We start from the raw sequence: 20,373 nt of genomic DNA, 5'->3' as shown, positions 1-20,373 counted from the left end.
TACTGTTATCTAGGAATTCACGAACTCTGGTGTTTTCTCTTTGAAACTCGCGACGCGTTTCTTCTTGTCCCTAAACTAACGCGACGCCAGGATACACCTCTTGCTCCGCTCACAGCTCAGGTGAAGTGCGCAGTTTACCGCGCGCTTCGCCTGCATCACTCAAGGCTGCCGTTTTGACTAGAGCGCTGACCTGTTTGCTCTTACGGGGTTCCTTGCCGCCATGTTGAATTCGATTCTGTGCCCCAGGCTGTTTACATAGCCTGGACAACGCAGCAATCACCATTGCTTTCTGATAAGGCTGGAGATTCTGTTGGATTGAAAACGTTTTAGTGGGGGACCTGACAGTACCCCCCCTCAAAGGTCTTCCGTTCCTCTGGATTTTGTTTGGGAATCTTTTGTGAAATTCTGCTATTAATCGAGGAGCATTTACTTCAGATTCTGGCTCCCAAGATCTCTCCTCTGGACCATAACCTTTCCAGTCTATCAGATAATATAGCTTCCCTTTCTGCAGTTTAGAATCTAGAATCTGTTGAACCTCAAATTCTTCTCCTTTCTCAGTTTGAATTGGTTTTGGGATCTTATTTAATCTGACTTCAGGCTCTACCTTTTTTAGTAAAGAAACATGGAAGACTGGGTGTATTCGTAACTTCTTGGGTAATCTTAACTGGTAATTTAGTGTACTTAATTTCTTCTCAATTGGATAAGGCCCAATACATCGTGGTTGGAATTTTCTAACCCCTTTTAGTCTGAGATTTTTTGTACTTAACCAAACCTGGTCTCCCTCTACAAATTCTGGTTCTTTTCTCCTTCTTCTGTCTGCGAAGTGTTTGTAGTTGGCCTTTGCCACAGTTAAATTTTGGATGGCTCTACTATGAACTTGTGTCAAGTGTTCTACTAAATCTGAAACTGCTGGAACTTTACTTCTTGGAAATTTAAAGAATGTTGCGGGTGTCTGCCTGCATTCAAGAAGAACGGAGTGTAACCGGTGGAAACATTTATAGCATTATTGTGTGCAAACTCTGCTGCCCAAAGATAATCTGGCCAATCTCCTTCCTGCTCTAATAGACACATTCTTAAATACTGTTCTAGTTCTTGATTGGTGCGCTCTGTTTGACCATCAGACTCAGGATGGAAACTTGTCGAGTACCTGTTCTCGATGTTCAAACGCTTAGTGAACGCCTTCCAAAAATGAGACAGAAACTGAGAGCCCCTATCTGACACTAGAACTTTTGGTATGCCATGTGCCCGAACTACATGCTGACTGAAAGCTTCTGCTAACACTTTGGCAGTGGGCACTCCTTCTAAAGGTACAAAATGTGCCATCTTAGTAAAAGCGTCCACACAAACTAAAATGGTATCATAACCATGACTAGAGGGCAAATCTACCACTAGATCTAAGGTTACTGTGTGCCAAGGGAAAGGAGGGGTGGGTAATGGGTGTAATAAACCTTGCGGACGTTTCCTTTCTGATTTTCCTCTTGCACAAGTCTCACATGTTGCTACATACTGGTGTATGTCCTTGATCATGTTTGGCCACCAGAACCGTCTGCGTACCAATTCCTTAGTCTTGTTGATGCCTTTGTGCCCTGCTAAAATACTATCATGACATTCTTTTAAAGCTTTCAATTGCATCTCTGGAGTGGGCAAATATAATGCTCCGTTGTGATAAGGTAGACCTTCTCGAATTTCTCTCCTGGAATCTTCTTTTAACCAACTCATCATTTCTTCACTACTCAAGATATCCGATTTCTCTCGAGTCTCCACAGTTTCTTGTAATACAGCATTGATCACTTTCTCTGCTGGTATGATTGCCTGTTCTAGAATCTCTTCCTTAACTCCGTCTGTTTCTAATCTGGACAAGGCATCAGCTTTTCCATTCTGAGCTCCAGGTCGATAAGTGATGACAAAGTCATATTCAGAGAAATACAAGGACCAGCGTAGCTGTCGGGGGGTCAAGGTTCTGGCTGATTTAAAAAATTTCAAATTTCGATGATCTGTATATACTGTTACCATATGCTGAGCTCCCATTAAATAGTGTCTCCATTCCTTAAAGGCATCTTTGATGGCTAGTAGCTCCTTTTCCGTGATGGTATAATTTACTTCTGGGGGTGTTAATTTGCGAGAGCGGAAGGCCACTGGATGGAGTTGACCCGTAGTCTTGTGTCTCTGTGATAACACCCCTCCCAAGGCCAGATTTGATGCATCGGTTTCTACAAAGAATGGTTCCGCAGGATCTGGATGCAGCAAAATGGGTGCAGTGGTGAAATCCTTTTTTAACTGTGAAAATGCTGCCTCCGCTTCCGCATTCCACTGAAAAGGAACTCCCTTCTTCAATAAACGTGTTATTGGAATTAACTTCTTCGAGAAATTCTGAATAAACCTTCTATAAAAGTTGGCAAATCCTATGAAGCTTTGGATTTCTTTTACTGATGTAGGAGATTTCCACTCAACCACAGCCTTTATCTTGTTTTCATCCATGGTGATACCTCCTGGAGCAAGTACAAATCCCAAAAACTCGACTGTGGTTACATCAAAAGCGCATTCTTCCAGTTTGACAAATAAACCATTTTCGCGAAGCCTTTGTAGTACTCTTTTGACATGTCCTTCATGTGTTTCTACTTCAGTGGAGTAAACCAATATATCATCGATATATACAATTGCTATCTGATCGATGCAATCCTTCAGTACATCATTAATAAAATGTTGGAATGCTGCTGGTGCATTACATAATCCATACGGCATCACTTGATATTCAAATAAACCTTGCTTAGTTCTAAAAGCCGTTTTCCACTCATCTCCCTCTCTGATTCGGACCAGATGGTACGCTCCTCGCAAATCTAGTTTTGTATAAATTTTAGCTTCCTTCACCTGGTCCAACAGAGTGGAAATTAGAGGTAATGGATAACGGTTCTTGATTGTTATCCGGTTTATTGCCCTGTAGTCAATGCACGTACGCAATTCACCACTCTTTTTTGGAATAAAAAACAAGGGGGAAGAGACTGGAGACTGTGAAGGCCGAATAAACCCATTCTCTAGATATTCTGCCAGATACTTCTTCAGATGTTTGTCTTCCTGTTCGGTCAAAGCATAAATCCTGCTGCATGGAAGATTCTCCCCCGGTTCCAAGTCGATTTTACAATCATATTCCCTATGTGGAGGTAATTTCTTTGCTTCAACCTCATTAAAGACATCCTGGTATTCTTGATACTTTTCAGGCAAAACCACTGTATTTATAACACAGACTGAATTTTCATTTTCACTCAAATGATATGCTGGTGATTTATCGACTCCGTTCTTTTTGTTTTGGAGACAATTTTCCTTACAGTATTTTGAGTTCAGGGTTATCGTTCTCGCTGCCCAATCTATGGTGGGGTTATGCTCTGTGAGCCAGGGTAACCCTAAAATCAATTGGAATTGAGGGGCATCTATTAAATTGAATTGTAAGATTTCACTATGCCCCTCTGTAGTTTCTAATTGCACTGGTTCCGTATGACTCACGATGGGGCCCGATGACAGGTTGGTACCATCAACGGCCCTAACTGGTTCGCTCTTCTCTTTCCGAATGGCTTGCAATCCAATTTTCTCAGCAAACCGCAAATCGCAGAAATTTCCCGTAGCTCCAGAGTCTATCATTACTGCAATCTGTTCCCATCGACTCTCACGATAACTCAAAGTTACAGTTATCACCAAATGAGGGGCGGCTGATTGTAAGGTATTGGCCAAAGCATGATTCTTGGGAGCTGAATTTATTTCTGCACCCACCAGTCCAACTCCATCTACTGGCGGCGCTGGGCGTTTTCCGCCGACTGTGTCTTGGGCTTTTTGGGGCAATCCCGAACAAAATGCCCGCTTCCTCCACAATAAAGACACAATTTATTATTTCGTCTTTTTTCCTTTTCTTCTTTCGTAAGAGGTCCACGGATAGTTCCAATTTGCATGGGTTCAACTCCGCAATTGGCATCTGATTCCTTATGTGATTCATATCTGGCTCTATCAAAGCGAGGTACAATTGGTCGATAATCTCGTTTTTTCTCACCCCTTCTCTCACTCTGGCGAAAATCTATTTCCAACACTAGATCCACCAAAGCGGAGATTTCTGTTGGGCGATTGGGGACTTGTGCTAAAGCGTCTTTTAATTCATCTTTTAGCCCCCGATAAAACACCGCGGCTCGTTTGTTTTCAGGCCATTCCGTCTCTAACACCAACTTATTGAATTGTGCCAAGTATGCCACTAACTCTCTATTACCTTGTCGGATCTCTAAAAGTTCGTTATCTGTAGCTTGAGACACCTTCCGACGATCAAAAATTCGCATGAATTCTTTCTTGAAGTCATCTAAATTAAATAGCACAGGGTCGTTTCTGGTGACCAAAGGCATTGACCAAGCTGCTGCATCCCCACTTAAGTAAGATAGGATAAATGCCACACGAGACTGCGCATCAGGAAATAATACAGGTCTGCACATAAAGTGCAAAGAACATTGTGTTAAAAAGATTTGAGCCTTCTGTGGGTCCCCACTAAAGCGTTCTGGAGGTGCTAAGGGAATCACTGGGGATAAAGAATGTATCACTTGTGTGTTTACTTTAGACTGAGATGAAGCTGAATCCCCAAAAGAACCCAAAACTGGAGAAGATATCTTAAACCCTTCACCCGAAACTAGGGACCCTATTCTTTGCGCTAATTCTGTGGTGTCCTTCTTAAGTTCTCTATTTTCTTCTCTAACTGTAATTAATTCTCTTTGTATTTCATCTAGAATGTTTCCCAACCTCTTAACATCCAAACCTTCCGCCATTCTGCTCAGGTGCCAATACTTCGTGGGCACTTCACTCTGTCAGAACCAGCTCTTCTTTCTTCTTGCTGGCCAATGACACAGGAGCAGAACAACGCAGGCTCCCAATTCCTCCTCAGGACTCCCCAGCCACACACAATATATAAATGCGTAGCCAGTAGAGCCCCAACGGGGAAAGGGGAATGGACAGAGAAGAGAATGCACACAATGTCTTCTTATTTTCTTCTTCTTGAAAAAGTTTATTTTTCTTCTGCGCTACTGTTTTAAATGTGCTGAAAAATAAAATACATGTATATCACTTTTTTTTACTCTTTTCTTCCTAATTGTACTATTCTTCTGTCTGCCCTCTGAACTTACTCAGTAGTTGTGTGCCTTTACTTTCTCTTCTTAAACTTCAGTATTCTTCTACTCTTTATCTGATGCTCTATAATGTAATGAATAGGTATTATTAAATGTTCTTTCTCTAATTCTAATTTTATCTTTTCTTCCTTCAGGTTTTACTTACAGAATAGAAAACTGAAGTCTTGGTAAGTATTTCTCTTTTTCTTCACCTGAAAACCTTCGTATTTACAACAGTTACTTCACTGTTGTCTATGTGCAATTCCAGGAGCTGAACGCTATTAACACTACAGTTGACTCACTGCCGTGTATGTGGTCTATGAGAGACTCTAACAATTCTTCAGCTAGTGAATACCCTGTAACTATACTCGTTTATCTCCAGCCTCCACTACTGTGCTAGACCTAGGATAACTAGCCTTTGAAAGCACAACGTAACCTCTCAGAAAGCCTTCCAACATGAAGATACTCAGAATATTTTTATTACTTGTGGTGTCTCTGTATTTTCTGAGGTGGCCTACGGTAACACTGCGCACTCGCTATAGAAATGGCTCGGAGTCCGAGCATGCGCAGTTCAGAAATTCAAGGTAAACTTTTCGTCAATAATAAAAGGAACGTTCTTACTGTTATCTAGGAATTCACGAACTCTGGTGTTTTCTCTTTGAAACTCGCGACGCGTTTCTTCTTGTCCCTAAACTAACGCGACGCCAGGATACACCTCTTGCTCCGCTCACAGCTCAGGTGAAGTGCGCAGTTTACCGCGCGCTTCGCCTGCATCACTCAAGGCTGCCGTTTTGACTAGAGCGCTGACCTGTTTGCTCTTACGGGGTTACTTGCCGCCATGTTGAATTCGATTCTGTGCCCCAGGCTGTTTACATAGCCTGGACAACGCAGCAATCACCATTGCTTTCTGATAAGGCTGGAGATTCTGTTGGATTGAAAACGTTTTAGTGGGGGACCTGACACACTGATGGCAAGGAAATTTCTTTTTGGCTTCCTCTCTACTCATTTTCGCTCTGGGCTTTCCTCCACCCCCACCCCCAGAGCTTTGGTTCGGGGTAGTTTTGTTCATCTTGCTCAACTGCTTTTCCTGCTGTTCTGCGAGCTTTACTTGAGCCCACATCACCTTCTCCTTGAGAGCCTTTTTCTTTTCCGCCATCTCGTCCTCACAGTACTTTGCGTACCGTAGGACCTCATCCATCTTTTTAGTATGCCAACAGATTTTATTATCTTTTATCCATTGACAAATTTCGGGTCTTAAACCGTTTACAAACCTGTAAATGAAGTGGGTCATGTCCTTCATCTCGAAGTTATCTATACCACTATATGTTTTGAACACCTGTAGCAGCCTTTCATAAAAGGAGTGCACTGTCTCATCTCTTTCTTGCGTGGTTCTATCTATCTTGGTCCAATCAGTTTCCTTTGTGGGCACTTTTAGCTTCAGATGCTGAATTACCTGATCATATTTTCTCATTACTTCCTTCGATGGTTCCCCTGTTTTTTCATCTCTCGCGTATTCCTCACTGGGCCAAGCTATGGCTATTTTACACTCGGTCCACAGATCTACAGGGACCACTATGTCGAAGAACCCATCCAGGTCCTTCCACAGGCATTTTTGTACTTTTACAAACCTTTCTACCTGTCGGTACCAATCCACGGGCTTCTCGCGTAATTTTGGGAAGTCATTAGTAAAGGACACAATATCCTGTCTGGACCATGGAACGTGTACATATTTTCCACCTGGCACTTCGCGCATAGGGCATAACTGTTCTGGCTTGTCAGCTTCTTTTAGAACAAATTCGGGAGTTGCCTGCCTAGACCTGGCCTCATCCTTTTTCCTAGCCCATCTGGCTTTCCATCTTTCTATATCTCCCCATTTCTGCAATACCGTCAATAATTCTTTGACCTGTGCCTTTTTCCCTGACATGTTCAGGTTTTCTAAATCTTTGTCAGAGAAATCTGCTCTGTACGGTTTCTGCAACGGTTTCGATTTAGAAATATCTATTCCCATGCTAGCAGCAGTGTCTGTCAATTTCTCATGAAGTACTCGGGCATTTCGGGTAAGACTTTTGCAAATGAACAACAGCTCTTCTTCAGAGTAAGTACTTAATCGGTCTAATCCTACGTTTCCTGCCATTAGTTCTTCTATTTGTACTCTCAATTTGTAGAGATTTAAAGGTTTCGTCTGCGGAATTAGTTTTTCTAATTCTTGACTCCATCTTTCGATTTCCTCCGGAGTCATTGGTGTGACACTCTTAGTACCCGAAGTCGATTCCATTTGAATCTCCCTCGTATTGAAAGGATTATGTCTTTTCTGCATCCTTTTCCCTGTATTCCTAATAGGCAGATCCAATAGTGAGACTTCAGCCTCGCACTCGCTCGTCTGTTCATCTACGATTAAGGGTTCTGGTCTGGGCTGTGCTATGACGGGAGTAATGACTGGAGTTTTCGGACTCCCTTGACGGTCCCCATACAACGGAACCACCGGTCCGATAGTTACTGGGATTGTCAAGGCTTCAGGACTGGTATTCAACTGGGAGATTTTCTGAATGATCTCAGCTCTTGTTTTGCTAGAACCTCCCGCTCCTTTTCTTCCAATATTCTCTCTAAGGTTTTGTCATGTAACACCTGCGGGGTCAGAGTGGGAGCATAACTTGGGGCGGTGGGATGTGTCTCACTGGGTCCTTCGACATAATTAGGCCTTGGGAACAAACTTCCTGTACCTAGGGATCTTGGTTCCTTTTCATATAGAGGCTGTAAGAATGGAACTCCTGAACCTGATGGTCTGGCCTCACCTTCGTAGGGAGGTTTCGAGAAAAAGTCGCTTTCACGGGAGTATCTTACATCCCCACTAGCTGGTATTCTTGGATAAAGATCTCTTGTATCTACAGGACCTAAACTCTCGGTATAGGGAGGTATGAGGCAACCCCCTCCTACACTGGCAGATCTGGCCTCATCCTGGAGATGAGGTCTTCGAGAATAATCCCCTTCACTGCAAGGTCTATTTCTTTCATTGTAAGGAGGCGGACTTCTCATAAACATATTGTCTAACAATTCATCATCCGACTCTCCAATAGGCACCCAATGTTTGCCCTTCTCTGTCTTCTTTTCCCCCCCAGGAGGATCATTCACTGGCATCATTGGAAACAGTCCTTCTACAATCATATTTTGTCTCCACTGTTTCATCTTTTTGGCTCGGGTTTCCTGCTTCAACTTTGGATAAAATTTTGTTAACCCCTTATCCATTCGGGGCTTGTCCCTCTCAAAAGCCTCAATCTCCCATTCCTCTAGTGCTTCGTACTGCGTTAATCTAGGTCTGGGATGTAAATCATTCATTCGGGTTCTCAAATTGAATAGAATTCTGCTGTTAAATGTTCCGTCTAACGGAAAAGCCAATACTCCGTCATCTTTCGTGTATTCTGCCCAATTTTCCAACCATACACAGGTATTGTACCCTTTATCGAACATCATGAAAGATGCGGGAGTATTCGGTGGCGGAATGACAACACCTTCTCTAGTTTTAATCGGCTTGTCTTTTTTGAAGTAATTCTTTACTTTATTTACAAGGGACAATTTTCTCCTATTTCCGTACATAATGTCGTATCTATTAGTCTTCCACTGATCTTTTCCAAACCCTAGGTATCTTGGATCGGGTCTAGTCTCCGGAGTATACGTGTGCCACATACGATTTCTGCAAGCGGCTTTGTTTACAAGTCACTCCCAATCCAAAAGCGTCTTTGATTTTCGTGCGGCCAATAAATTGCACGAGTTCAAATATTTTTCGACCAATGGGTGCGCGGCCCTTTCGCGAGACAGTTTTCATGCTTCGGTGCTCACCCCTCCTTTACAATTCCAGCCCGCTACCCGCCCGCTGCTTCTACCAATCCCAGCGCGGCACGGAGTGACGTCAGAGCAGCTTCGCGACTGACTCCCTCTTTTACAAGGTAACGGAAACCTTCTTACTTTCTAAAGTGCTTAGTGCTTGGTTATTTTACAACGAATACACATTCGCCACTGTGCTCAAGTGTCTAGACAGGAAAGAAATTTTCACTGCAAGTAAACTACTTCCATTTACTTTTCACTCACTACGGATAGGTCTTCTCTGCCTACCCTGCACGCTAGCATTGAAGAACCTGCTACTCCCCCAGACTCATCCACTCTTCTGGGATATATCCGAGTCTAAGGTTTCCCCAGCGGACCCCTTTATCTTCACCCAAGCTCCGATGAACCTGCTACTCTTCCGATGTGACCCTTACTAGGTTACGCCACAATAGGAATTTTGCCAATGAACCTCGTTGCTAACATTTATTCAAACATACATTCAGAAAAACCCTAGTTAGTGCTTCCAGTTCTGCCTAACCTGCACCAACCTTCCTTAGAGCAAATGACCTCAGAGCAAGTGGATTCTATTCACCACTCGCTATTCAATTCCCCGGGGATTCCTAACAACATAAAAAACGTTTTAGGTACGAATGGATTAATACATATAACAGTATAATAACAAGAATAACAAATTTAAAACATTTCATAATTTTTCAAAGTAAACCTTTCGAGCGAGTGATCAGATCACCCGAATTGCCCACTCTTGTTAGCAGCTTCCGACTTAGCTAGACTAACTAGTCCTACCTAACCTTTAACTATTCCCTAACCATCCTCGATGCTACCAGAAAATTACTGCTAGAGATCGCGGGTCACCCGACCAATAATTTCGCCACCTTCTGGCTTCGGGCCCATATATTCCAATTCACCATATACACATTGATCAGATGACGTCACAATCTTCTACCAATAATTGTGAGTTCCTTTTCTATTTTCTAGTGTACCCGACTTACCATCCACTGTTATGGGTACCTATGACCACAATGGATCAGGGAGCTAGCTGTAAAAGGAAAGGCAGCAAAATACAAACCCAACATGTAAACCTGTGATTTATTTCATGAAATGACCACGGACAACTGAGAAGTTTTAAAAGCTTTATCTCAGATTTAAATTTCTTTAGAACATACACTCCACTACGAGGAGACAGTCTAAAATCAATTTTGCAAAGAGTACATAGCTGTATAGAAGAACTATAAGGGCAATCATTTATGGAAAAATGCTAATGCAACAGGAGACAAACTAAGAGAGCTACTGGGCTAAATTCAGAGTTTCTTTAGTGATATATATGGGAGAAAATTAGAGACCATAACAGGAAGTTGCAAACTGTAATGGCGAAAATGATTTCTAAAAGGTAGGATAACATAGGAACACGCTATGAAAATAAATGCATATGTTTCATGAGATGCAATGAGTTGCGGAAAGCATGGAAAACTTTTCATGTGCAAAGATATGTCTTTATTGAAGCAAAGACAGAAAATAGAAAGGTGCAGTTTCAGAGTTTTCGGCAAGATATTTACCTAGACTGGTGTGGAAACCAACCCTGGCCACGGGTCAGTTAAGGACAGGAAACCCTCAAGGAAGGATACCCCTCAATGGAAAGCAGGTGTAGAATGGACACCCAGGGCAGGATAGGAAACCCTCAGATTAGGATCAGGACAGGACCACCAGGACACGACCAGCACCCGCAGTTTGGAAGCAACGCCTGCGCTCCACCCTCTCTGCAGCTATCGATCAGAACCCCGATTGGGTCAGCAAACTCCCAGCAAAGTGCTCCGCCAGCACTTTAAGGTTTAGTAAAACCTTAGTCCATGGTCAATTTCGGACAGAGTGCTCCGCAGCGCTCTGTATCTTCAGTCACCTATTGAGTGCGTTGGGTCAGTGACAGGTCAGCTATTCGGACAAGTCGGACAATTTCCCTAGGTGAACCCAGGGTAGATATACTGTTTTTGGGCAGTGTACCACCCCCAAATGTTGCAAAGTGTCAGAATCCCCAAATTTCGATTGGTTCTAAGGTAGGATTTGGTTAACACACCAATCAGAACAGAGTATTGTAAGACCTATTTAGCATCCTAAGGTGCCGCCTAGCAAGATTGGGGTTCCCACGAGAAGCCGCAGTGAATACAATGGAAAGAAATACAATGTGTTACAATATGGTACAATCTAGATGCTCTTGCTGGGTGAAGGTGCATGTTCCCATGCAGGCTCTGGCAGCAACCTTCTTTGGCTTGGTTTCAATGCCACCTCGCCACGGCTGATCATGCGCGATGCTGCCCTCCAAGATGGACTCCCCAGCCCCATCACCCCTCAGTGCCGAGGATACATGAAAAGTAAGCGAAAACAAATGAGCACATAGAAATAAATGAACGTATTACATGTCATAATTTCGTACTTTAGTTTCATCATTATAAAAATATACTATGCATTAGTGAATGAGGGCAACGAACAAGGTCACAGGAGCAAGCAGCGCAAAGCTTCACCACGTTATCTAGAGCACAGTCATCTTATTGCTATTACGCATGCGCACCCTTTCCCTCTCAAACTCTAACTGCGTCATACCTCGTGACTATGTCTCACGCATGCGCAGAAACAGAAATGCAAGCAGCGGCCATTTTACGGACAAGGGTTATTTGTATTAGTAAAACACATAGGCAAGCTTCTCTACTTGGCACGTATATCAACCAAAAAGAGCTTAGTAAAACGTACATTTCGTTATGAGGTTATGACAGATTCGAGGTTCATGAATCGAGCAAGTCTCGATGCGAAATCTTGCTCTATCACAGTACCTTGCTGGTGTTAATTCAACATAGCGGACCCTGTGGTCTGAGTCGCCCAGCATTTGGAAAGGGCGGGAGTCCGTGGTGTGCAGAGGCGGCTCCAACGAAGGCGGGCCCGGGACGAGTTCTGCGGTGCTCTCGGGCAGTCCGGCTCAAAGGGGGCACGAGGGGCGAGGCGACTAAGTGGGAGTGCGGAGGAGGGGGGCAGACAATCCGGGGCGCAGGCGATGGAGGAGCAAGGCGTCTGGACGAGGCGTACTTCTACAGTTCGCGCTGAAGGGGACCGTACCGCGGATGCGGGCGGTCCGATGTGCTTTTCAGGTACGCCCCAGACGGGTCGAAGCCACAAGCGGGGGGGGGGGGTCCGGTGCGAGTTTGCAAGTACGAGGCGGCACCTGGTGGCAGGTACGGATAGTACCGGCGGCTCTCTCTTGGTGCGGTGCTTCGCCTCGGAGGTACGGACCGTACCTTCCGTTCGGGTTGCGGCTAGACAATGCATGTGATCTCCTCAGCGGGCGGAGCGGGCGGGAGACGGCCGGTACGCCACAAGCGTGCGGGCGTTTCTCGCCTCCCAAAGGGGGCTCCGGACATTTTCAGCGGCTGGGGTGACCCAAAGGTGTGCGGCTCAGAGGAGGAAGGGGGCAGGGTGCGGGCGGCACAGCGAAGTAGACGCGGCTCAAGGGAGAGCGGCGCGGCACGAGGCGGGGGCGGCCAGGCACGGGCTGCAAAGGGGGGCGAGCGAGGCACACTTCAGGCGGGGTTCCAGTGGCACAAGGAGGTCAGGCAAGTCCCAGCAACTTGGCAGAGAAGGCACAATAGAGTCCACTGGTCCAGGGACTCTGTTCAGGGGGCAAGCTCAGTATCAAGCCCTTGGAGATAGTTTTAGGCACAAAAGCTGCAAAGTCCTTTCTGGTCTTTTCCTCTCCTTTCTTCAGTAAGGCACCAACTGCAGGCCAGTCCCCCAGGTCAGGGACAGTCTTTCCTCCTTCAGCTTCTTCTGGTCCTTCTAGTTGGGCAGAGGTTCTTCGTGGTCAAAATAGGATCTAATGGTTAGGAGTAGGGCTCCTACTTTTATACACAGTTTCTTTTGTCTTTACAGGCCAGGGGGCCTGAGCCTGGTTCAGCCCAGTTTTGGAGCACTTTGTTGTTGAGCCTCTGGCTGTTTCTTTCAGGGTGCAGGGCAGGGACATCAGACGCTCCGCAGGAGGTGGAGCCAGCATTGTGGTGGCAGAGTACAGCCCTATTCAGAGTCAGGGGGCACTCATCCCACCTATCCTGGGGATAATCCCTCTGTTCACCGCCTGGCAGCCCAGACTGTCCCCTGGAATCCCCCAGCCCTGTCACTCACAGAAACCAGACAGCACATACACATCCTAGCAGAGGCGGGCTGAAATAGTCAGGCAAGCAAATGCTAACTTTCTAAAAGTAGCATTTGCAAACACAGGATATTAAAATAAACTTTACTAAAAGAAGTATTTTATTATTCGGAGTTCAGGCATACTAAACTTGACTTTCTACCATGTCCCCTGAGCCTACTGGGATTATAGAGTGTAATAATTCCAGCAGCCCATTCTGGCCTATGAGAACAGGTAGCCTTACAATAGTGAAAAACGAAAATGGCTGTAATTCACTATTAGGACATGCGACACACATCAGGGCTTGTCCTACCTTATGCTTACAATGCACCCTGCCCTTGGGCCTACCATAGGGGTGACTCACATAAAGTAAAGGGAAGGTTTAGGGGCCGGCAAGTGGGAGCACTTGCCCAGCCAGCATGACAGTACCAGACTGCACGCAGGTTCTGCAATGGCAGACCTAAGACACATTTTACTAGCCCACTTCTGTGGGTGGCACAACCAGTGCTGCAGGCACACCAGCAGCATTTGTATTTACAAGCCCTGGCACTCCTGGTGCACTTTACTGGGGACGGACAGTAAATCAAATAAGCCAATCATGGAAACCAATTAAGGTATACACTTTTCATAGGGAGCACTTGCACTGTGGCACTGATTGGCAGTGGCACAGTGCCCTGAGCAGCTAACACTAGCAAAAAACATGAGGCACATCAGCAAAAAGTGGAAGGGAGACTCACGCCAAGGTGCCAGGTCTAACATGACCACTAGTTTTGGGTCACAAAATCAGACTTAGAACAGTTCTGGAGAAATCAAAGCAATGGATTAAAGATCAGTTTAGTCCAAATTCAAAAAATTAAAAACTCACAAGTTTTGTTCTAAGACGATTCAGAGGATGTTTACAACAAAATTCACTTCACTGAAAGGTGTACTTTTAAACACAAATCCTCATCCACACCGCTGAACACCAAATGTTGGAAAGTTTGTTATTAGTAGTGGCAAATATGCATCTACCACCGGCAATAAGGCCACTAACAGTCTTGGGCTCAGAAAAGTATTCCCAAGTTTTTGTTTATTGTTCAGAGTCTGCACTCTGGAACAAGTCAAGTCGAGCAAGCCTTGTCACCCACCCTGCATCCAGCCATGGCTCTGGTGTCCTCTTCAAAGGGGAATTCTACGTGCAAGCCTAACCTCTCCGGAGCTGGTCACAGTGAGACCTCTACTCTGCTTGTGTCTGAAGAGAGAGGGGGGGTGACGTCTTCCTGAAGAGAGAGGGGGGATTGCACCTTTCTGAAGAGAGAGAGGGGATGATACCTTCGTGAAGAGAGAGGGGGGATGACAACTTCCTGAAGAGAGAGGGGGGATTGCACCTTCCTGAAGAGAGAGGGCATGGCGCCTTTCTGAAGAGAGGGGGGGATGACGCCTACCTAAAGAGAGAGGGGGGTGACACCTTCCAGAAGAAAGAAGGGGGGATGACACATTCCTGAAGAGAGAGGGGGATTGCGCCTTCCTGAGGAGAGGGGCGGGATGACGCCTTCCTGCAGAGAGAGGGTGGAATGCGCCTTCCTGAAGAGAGAGGGGGGATGACGCCTTCCTGAGGAGAGGGGCGGGATGACGCCTTCCTGCAGAGAGAGGGTGGAATGCGCCTTCCTGAAGAGAGAGGGGGGATGATACCTTCCTGAAGAGAGAGGGGGGATGACGCCTTCCTGAAGAGAGAGGGGGATGACGCCTTCCAGAAGAGAGGGGGGATGACGCCTTCCTGAAGAGAGAGGGGGGATGGCGCCTTCCTGAAGAGAGAGGGGGGATGGCGCCTTCCTGAAGAGAGAGGGGGGATGGCGCCTTCCTGAAGAGATGGGGGGATGGCGCCTTCCTGAAGAGAGAGGGGGGATGACGCCTTCCTGAAGAGAGATGGGGGTGGAGGCGCCTTCCTGAAGAGAGGGGGGATGGCGCCTTCCTGAAGAGAGAGGGGGGATGACACCTTCCTGAAGAGAGAGGGGGAATGACGCCTTCCTTAAGAGAGGGGAGGGATGGCGCCTTCCTGAAGAGAGAGGGGAGATGACGCCTTCCTGAAGAGAGATGGGGGATGGCAACTTCCTGGAGAGAGAGGGGAGATGACGCCTTCCTGAAGAGAGAGGGGGGTTGGTGCCTTCCTGGAGAGATAGGGGGAAGGCACACCCCTGGAGAGAGAGGGCATGGTGCCTTCCTGTAGGTATCACTGGGGATGCCTGTGAAGAGACCACACCTCCAGCTCTTTGCCTCCTGCACTGACCTCACTCCGCTTTTGCTGCATGACCTTGATGGTCATTCACTAGCTCCTATTTCTCAATTTGTTCTGACATCCATTTCATACACTACGATGGCTCTCGGCTATCATTCAGACACACGCCTGCTCTGCCTTTGGAGTTTCCCACCCTCAGGTCCTGTGCCCCAGCACCATGGGACTTTCAGAGGATTTGCAATGTGTGGAGACAAGGTAGGAAGACTAAGGAAACAAGCATTGGCAAAGCAAAGCGGTCTCGCCTATGCAGGAGCTATTGCCTGGCACCAATATTTTTTATGAAACAATCAGTGAGAGAGAGGGTGTAAGACACTCTTATTCCCCCAGGTTATGTATGAAAAACAAAAGAAGAGTGTCAAGTGCACTGGTGTCTATGTGAAGACACAGCGGCAAAGACTGTGGAAAGGACTGTGAGAAAAACTGTAAAAAAAACCTTTTCATTAACACTTTGGAAACCTTGGGGGGTTTTTTTGGAAGCCCTCACTCACCAACCTGGTTGGTGACATGCTTCATCATCGGGCCCACCAGGAGAAGACGAGTGCCTCCCTGGTGTGCTACAACGCCAGATTACTACGGAGCTGGTTTTTGTGACAATAGTGTGAAAAGTGATGTTAAAAATGTCTAGAACTGTACCAATCACAATGATTTATTTGTTGGTCAGTTTAGACATGGTTAAAAGGAAATATGTGTGGAAAAACTACCGCAAATTATGATGGGAGTTTCCACTTAAAATGGGGTCAACATGTTTCTGCCCTTCCTAAGTGTAAGAATTACGTGGGCATTCGTCAGGACCATGTAGCGTGTACCTTGGCGGTATGGCCCACCCTGACCTAAGGACGTTAAAGTTAAAAACTGTTTTATGTGTAAAAAGGTGCAAAACAGAACACAAACCACAAATTGTGGGATTTACCTCCACTCAGAGGAACCTGTGTAATTTGTGTGATAAAAGATAAAAGATCCACACCCCATGGGTCTCAGGAGGGGGGTGGAGGCGAAAATGGCACACCGCCCGTAACGCCTAGCACCCTCGTGGCACCTTGCTGTTCCTGCTCCGGACCCCGTGGATCAATCCACGGGGTCCCATGGGTCTCGGGGGGCGGGGGTAAAAGATCCACCCCCCTCCCCAGACCCATGGAGTGGAGTAGTGTGTCATAGAATAGAGTGGAGTAAAGTGGCATGGCGGAGTTGTATAGAGCGTCAGAGTGGATTAGTGTTGTAGAATGGCATAGAGTGGACTAGAGTGCTGTGGATTGGCATAGAGTGCAGTAGAGTGTCAGTGGAGCAGAGTTTAATGGAGTGGAATATTGTGGAGTGTCGTAGAGTAGAGTGGCTTAGAGTGAAGTGGCTTAAAGTACAGTGCTGCAGAGAAGATTGACATAGAGTGCATTGTTTTTGAGTAAAGTGGTTTAGAGTGCATTGGTTTAGAGTGCAGTGAGGTAGAGTAGCATAGAGTGCAGTGGCATAGAGTACATTGGTGCTGAATAGATTGTAGTGGCAAAGAGTGCAATGGCAGAGAGTGGAGTAGAGTGGCGCAGAGTAAAGGGGCATAGAGTAGAGTGGTGTAGGGTAGAGTGCAGTGGTGTAGAGTGCAGTAGAGTGGCGTAGAGTGCAATCGTGCAGAGTAGAGTGTCAGAGTGCAGGGTGGTAGAGTGGTGTAGAGTACAGTGATGAGGAGTGAATAGAGTGGTGTAGAGTGCAGTGATGTAGAGCACAATGGTGTAGAGTGACATTAAGTGCAGTGGAGCAAATTACTTGGCATAGGTACAGTGGCGAAGGGTGCACTGGGTTGGAGTAAAGTGATGGAGAGTGAATTGACAGAGTGCGGTGGTTTAGAGCAGAGTGGCGTGGCATGGCATGTCATATTATTTTATGTTAATATAACTTATTGAGCTCACGAATAGCCGGAGGTGTCCTGGCGCTAAAGAACTACAGTAAGCCCTAGAATCTCCTGCAGTAATTCAGGAATAGCCATGTCTTCAGACTCTTTTTGAATGAGGCTAAGGAACTTGTAGACCTGATATACATAGGAAGCATATTCCATAGCTTTGCAAGCCAAAGCCAATGCTTCGTCGTCGTCCCCCCCCCGTCCACCCTCCCCCAGCTGGAGGTACGAATCCTGGGAACCATCATAAGTTTGGTGCCAGTAGAGAGAAGCTGTCTACCTGGACGATACCAGAAAAATATATTTCTTCGGAACATAGGTCCCATATTATTCAAGGCCTTAAAACCCAGGCATAGCATCTTAAACTTGACTTGATTTGCAAGAGGACAGTTGAGTCTTCGAATTTCGGTCAAAACGGATTCACACTTGGGCAGGTTAAGGAGAGGTCTTGCGGCTGCATTCTGTACCCATTGCAGTTTTTTAATGTTGTTTTTGCATGTTCAGGTACAACACATACAATACTAAGAAATGTCACAACCGTCTTCCTAGAATCCATGGGGATATAAGGAAGGACCTTCCTCAATTTCGTGAGCAAGTAAAAAGTGGTGCAAACCGTTGCATTTGTTTGCTGGGCGAATGTTTATTTCATGTCAATTAAAATCCCAATTTTTTTTTGTTTTTCCCACTGGTTTTGGCAACCCTCCCATCTCTGTAGGTCACCAGATGCCATCCCATCTGGGTCGGAGGTTGCCAAAAATCACTATTTCCGTTTTCTCCAAATTAAGTTTAAGACCATGCTTGCCCATCCAGCTGTTCATTTCTTGCATACAGTTTCTAAATTGAAGTACAGGGGAGGCTTGCTCTTTAGACACAGGTACAACGATCTGTGTGTCGTCGGCATATGATGTTAGGCTAAAGCCGAAATGCTGGATCAGCGGAGCTAGCTCCGACACGTAGATATTAAAAAAGGATGGGCTAAGCAATGAGCCCTGTGGAACCCCACATGGCAAGACATAGGGTGTTGATTGAAAGCGATCCAGGGTCACTGTTTGTGTCCTTTCCGTCAAAACAGATGTTAACAAAGACAGAGCCAGACGCTTTAACCCTAGCTTTCCCAGGCGAGATTGCAGCAGGTGATGATTAACAGTGTCGAACGCCGCCGAGAGATCCAAAAGAATCAGGGCAGCGGTGCCACCGCTGTCCATCACAGTCCTTTTTTCTTCAGTAGCCTTTATCAAGGCCTACTACTGGTCTCCCTACTGTGTTCTGGACGAAAACCAAATTACGAGGAATCAAGTAGGTCATTTTCTTGAATACACTGAGCTAGTTGTTTATTCATGCTTTTCTCCATTATCTTAGCTAGAAAAGGCAGCCTGGAGATAGGTGGATAACTACGAGGATCAGATGCACCCAGGCTAGATTTTTTTATCAATGGATGGATCAAAGCGTCTTTCCAACCTGCGGGGAAAATTCCAGAGGTGAACATGGTATTAAACATTTCCGTAAGAGTAGGACTGACCTCCTTAGTTATACCTCTTAATACTTCAGGGGGCAATGGGCAAAAGGGGCTCCAGATTTGATTTCCTTAATAAAAGTTTCCACTCGCTCACTGGTAACCCGGGAAAAAAACCTAAAAAGTATTTTTGCAGGGGCCAGTGTTCGGCTTTTCCTCAGTAAGCTCCTGTGGCCTTTTTACTAGGCATGGAGGTGAGCTTCTCTATAACTCCAAACAATTCCAAACAATTCCTTTGTTGAATTCTTAGCCTTCTCAATTTGTCCAGTAAAATAACATCCTTTCTCTACGATCAACATCGTCTTGTATTTGGTCAGCGCAGACTTATAGTTACTTTTTCAAGAATATCGTATTGTGCTCTCCAGCGTCTTTCCATTCTACGACAATTTTGTTTTTCCTGTCGCAATGCCTCTGTAAACCAAGGGGCAGAGGGGGATTGACGATGAAGTGACATTTTTCCAATAGACACTGTGGCCTTCAAAGCTTCTTTGAGCCCGTCTGTGTATTTGCTCGCTGCCAGGTCTACATTTGTACTAAGCGTAGGTCTAGACAAATCCAAACAGGTCTGGAGTAAAGTCTTGTCCATCTTATTACAGGCTTTATAAGTGTTTGGGTGAGCTTTGTCCGCGGCCCCCTCTGATACTAGATAGAGGATCTGGAGTGATCCGTCCAGGTTAGAGGCTAGATTATTGACAAAGGTTCTTCACAGTGGGTTGGGGGGATGAGTAAAAAGTGTCTCTAAACAATTCACAGTAGATTACAGCTATCCCACCACCCTCTTAATGGATCTATCCAGCCTAGTAGATAAAAATCCTAAGGGTACTGCTGTTATGAAATCCTGGTCTCATGCCGCGTCGGCCCAGGTTTCAGTGAGGAATAGGATATACAAGTTATAGCGGGGTATAAGGTTTGCTATTTCATATTTGTGTTTGGCTCGAGATCTAACGTTGGTTAGACCACAATAAACCTTGGCCTCAGCTGACGTTTCTGGGCACTCTACTAAAGGCCTCACCTCTGACATTTGACCTCTCTTGACCGTCTGTTTAGCCGGGAGAGAAAAACCACACCCACAACTATGCCCGTTTTGCAGGAGATTGTTACCCACAGTAAATTGGCAGCAGTCGGTCCAGAGAATGTGTAGGCTAGGTCAGGCAGTTCTTTACCTGAATATGTAACAGGTTCTGACATAGTTAAATCAGGGTTCCTGGCCCTGGGCCTGGTCCAGGAGTGGACGGGTGCAGACGGGCTAGCCTTTGGCGTACCGGCATCGCATGCCCGTGTCACATGCCCACTTGGCGTGTCCGCGGCGTGTCCATTTCAGAGTGCTATAAGTATGTGGTGGCGGGAGAGAAACCAGACTGCTCACCACTGGAAACCGGAAACAGCCACGCGGTTCCGGAAACTACGGTCAAATGCTCAAACAGCACACAGACAGGGCGGAACGGGCAGGAGCCACTCAAGCCAAGCAGCAGGCAGAAATGAGGTAAGGTGCCTCACATCTCACCATAGCAGAGAAGCCAAGGCTGACATAAAACCTGCTAAAGTGTTTAGAAAGTCTCAGGCAGATGCACG

At 45.9% G+C, this 20,373-nt stretch overlaps 1 long non-coding RNA gene across 4 annotated transcripts in view; it reads left to right on the top strand.

Moving 5' to 3' along the window:
• Window positions 1-20,373, top strand: part of LOC144780855 (uncharacterized) — an 800,768-nt gene that overhangs the window by 646,971 nt on the left and 133,424 nt on the right. For all 4 annotated transcript variants that reach the window (XR_013600814.1, XR_013600816.1, XR_013600815.1 and 1 more), the window contains one exon: window positions 5,282-5,314. This is a non-coding gene — a long non-coding RNA (uncharacterized LOC144780855). The remainder of the gene's footprint in view (window positions 1-5,281; window positions 5,315-20,373) is intronic.

The sequence above is a fragment of the Lissotriton helveticus genome, chromosome 9, assembly GCF_964261635.1.
Source record: "Lissotriton helveticus chromosome 9, aLisHel1.1, whole genome shotgun sequence".
Classification (NCBI taxonomy): Eukaryota; Metazoa; Chordata; class Amphibia; order Caudata; family Salamandridae; genus Lissotriton; species Lissotriton helveticus.
This window is presented reverse-complemented; position numbering and strand designations above follow the sequence as displayed.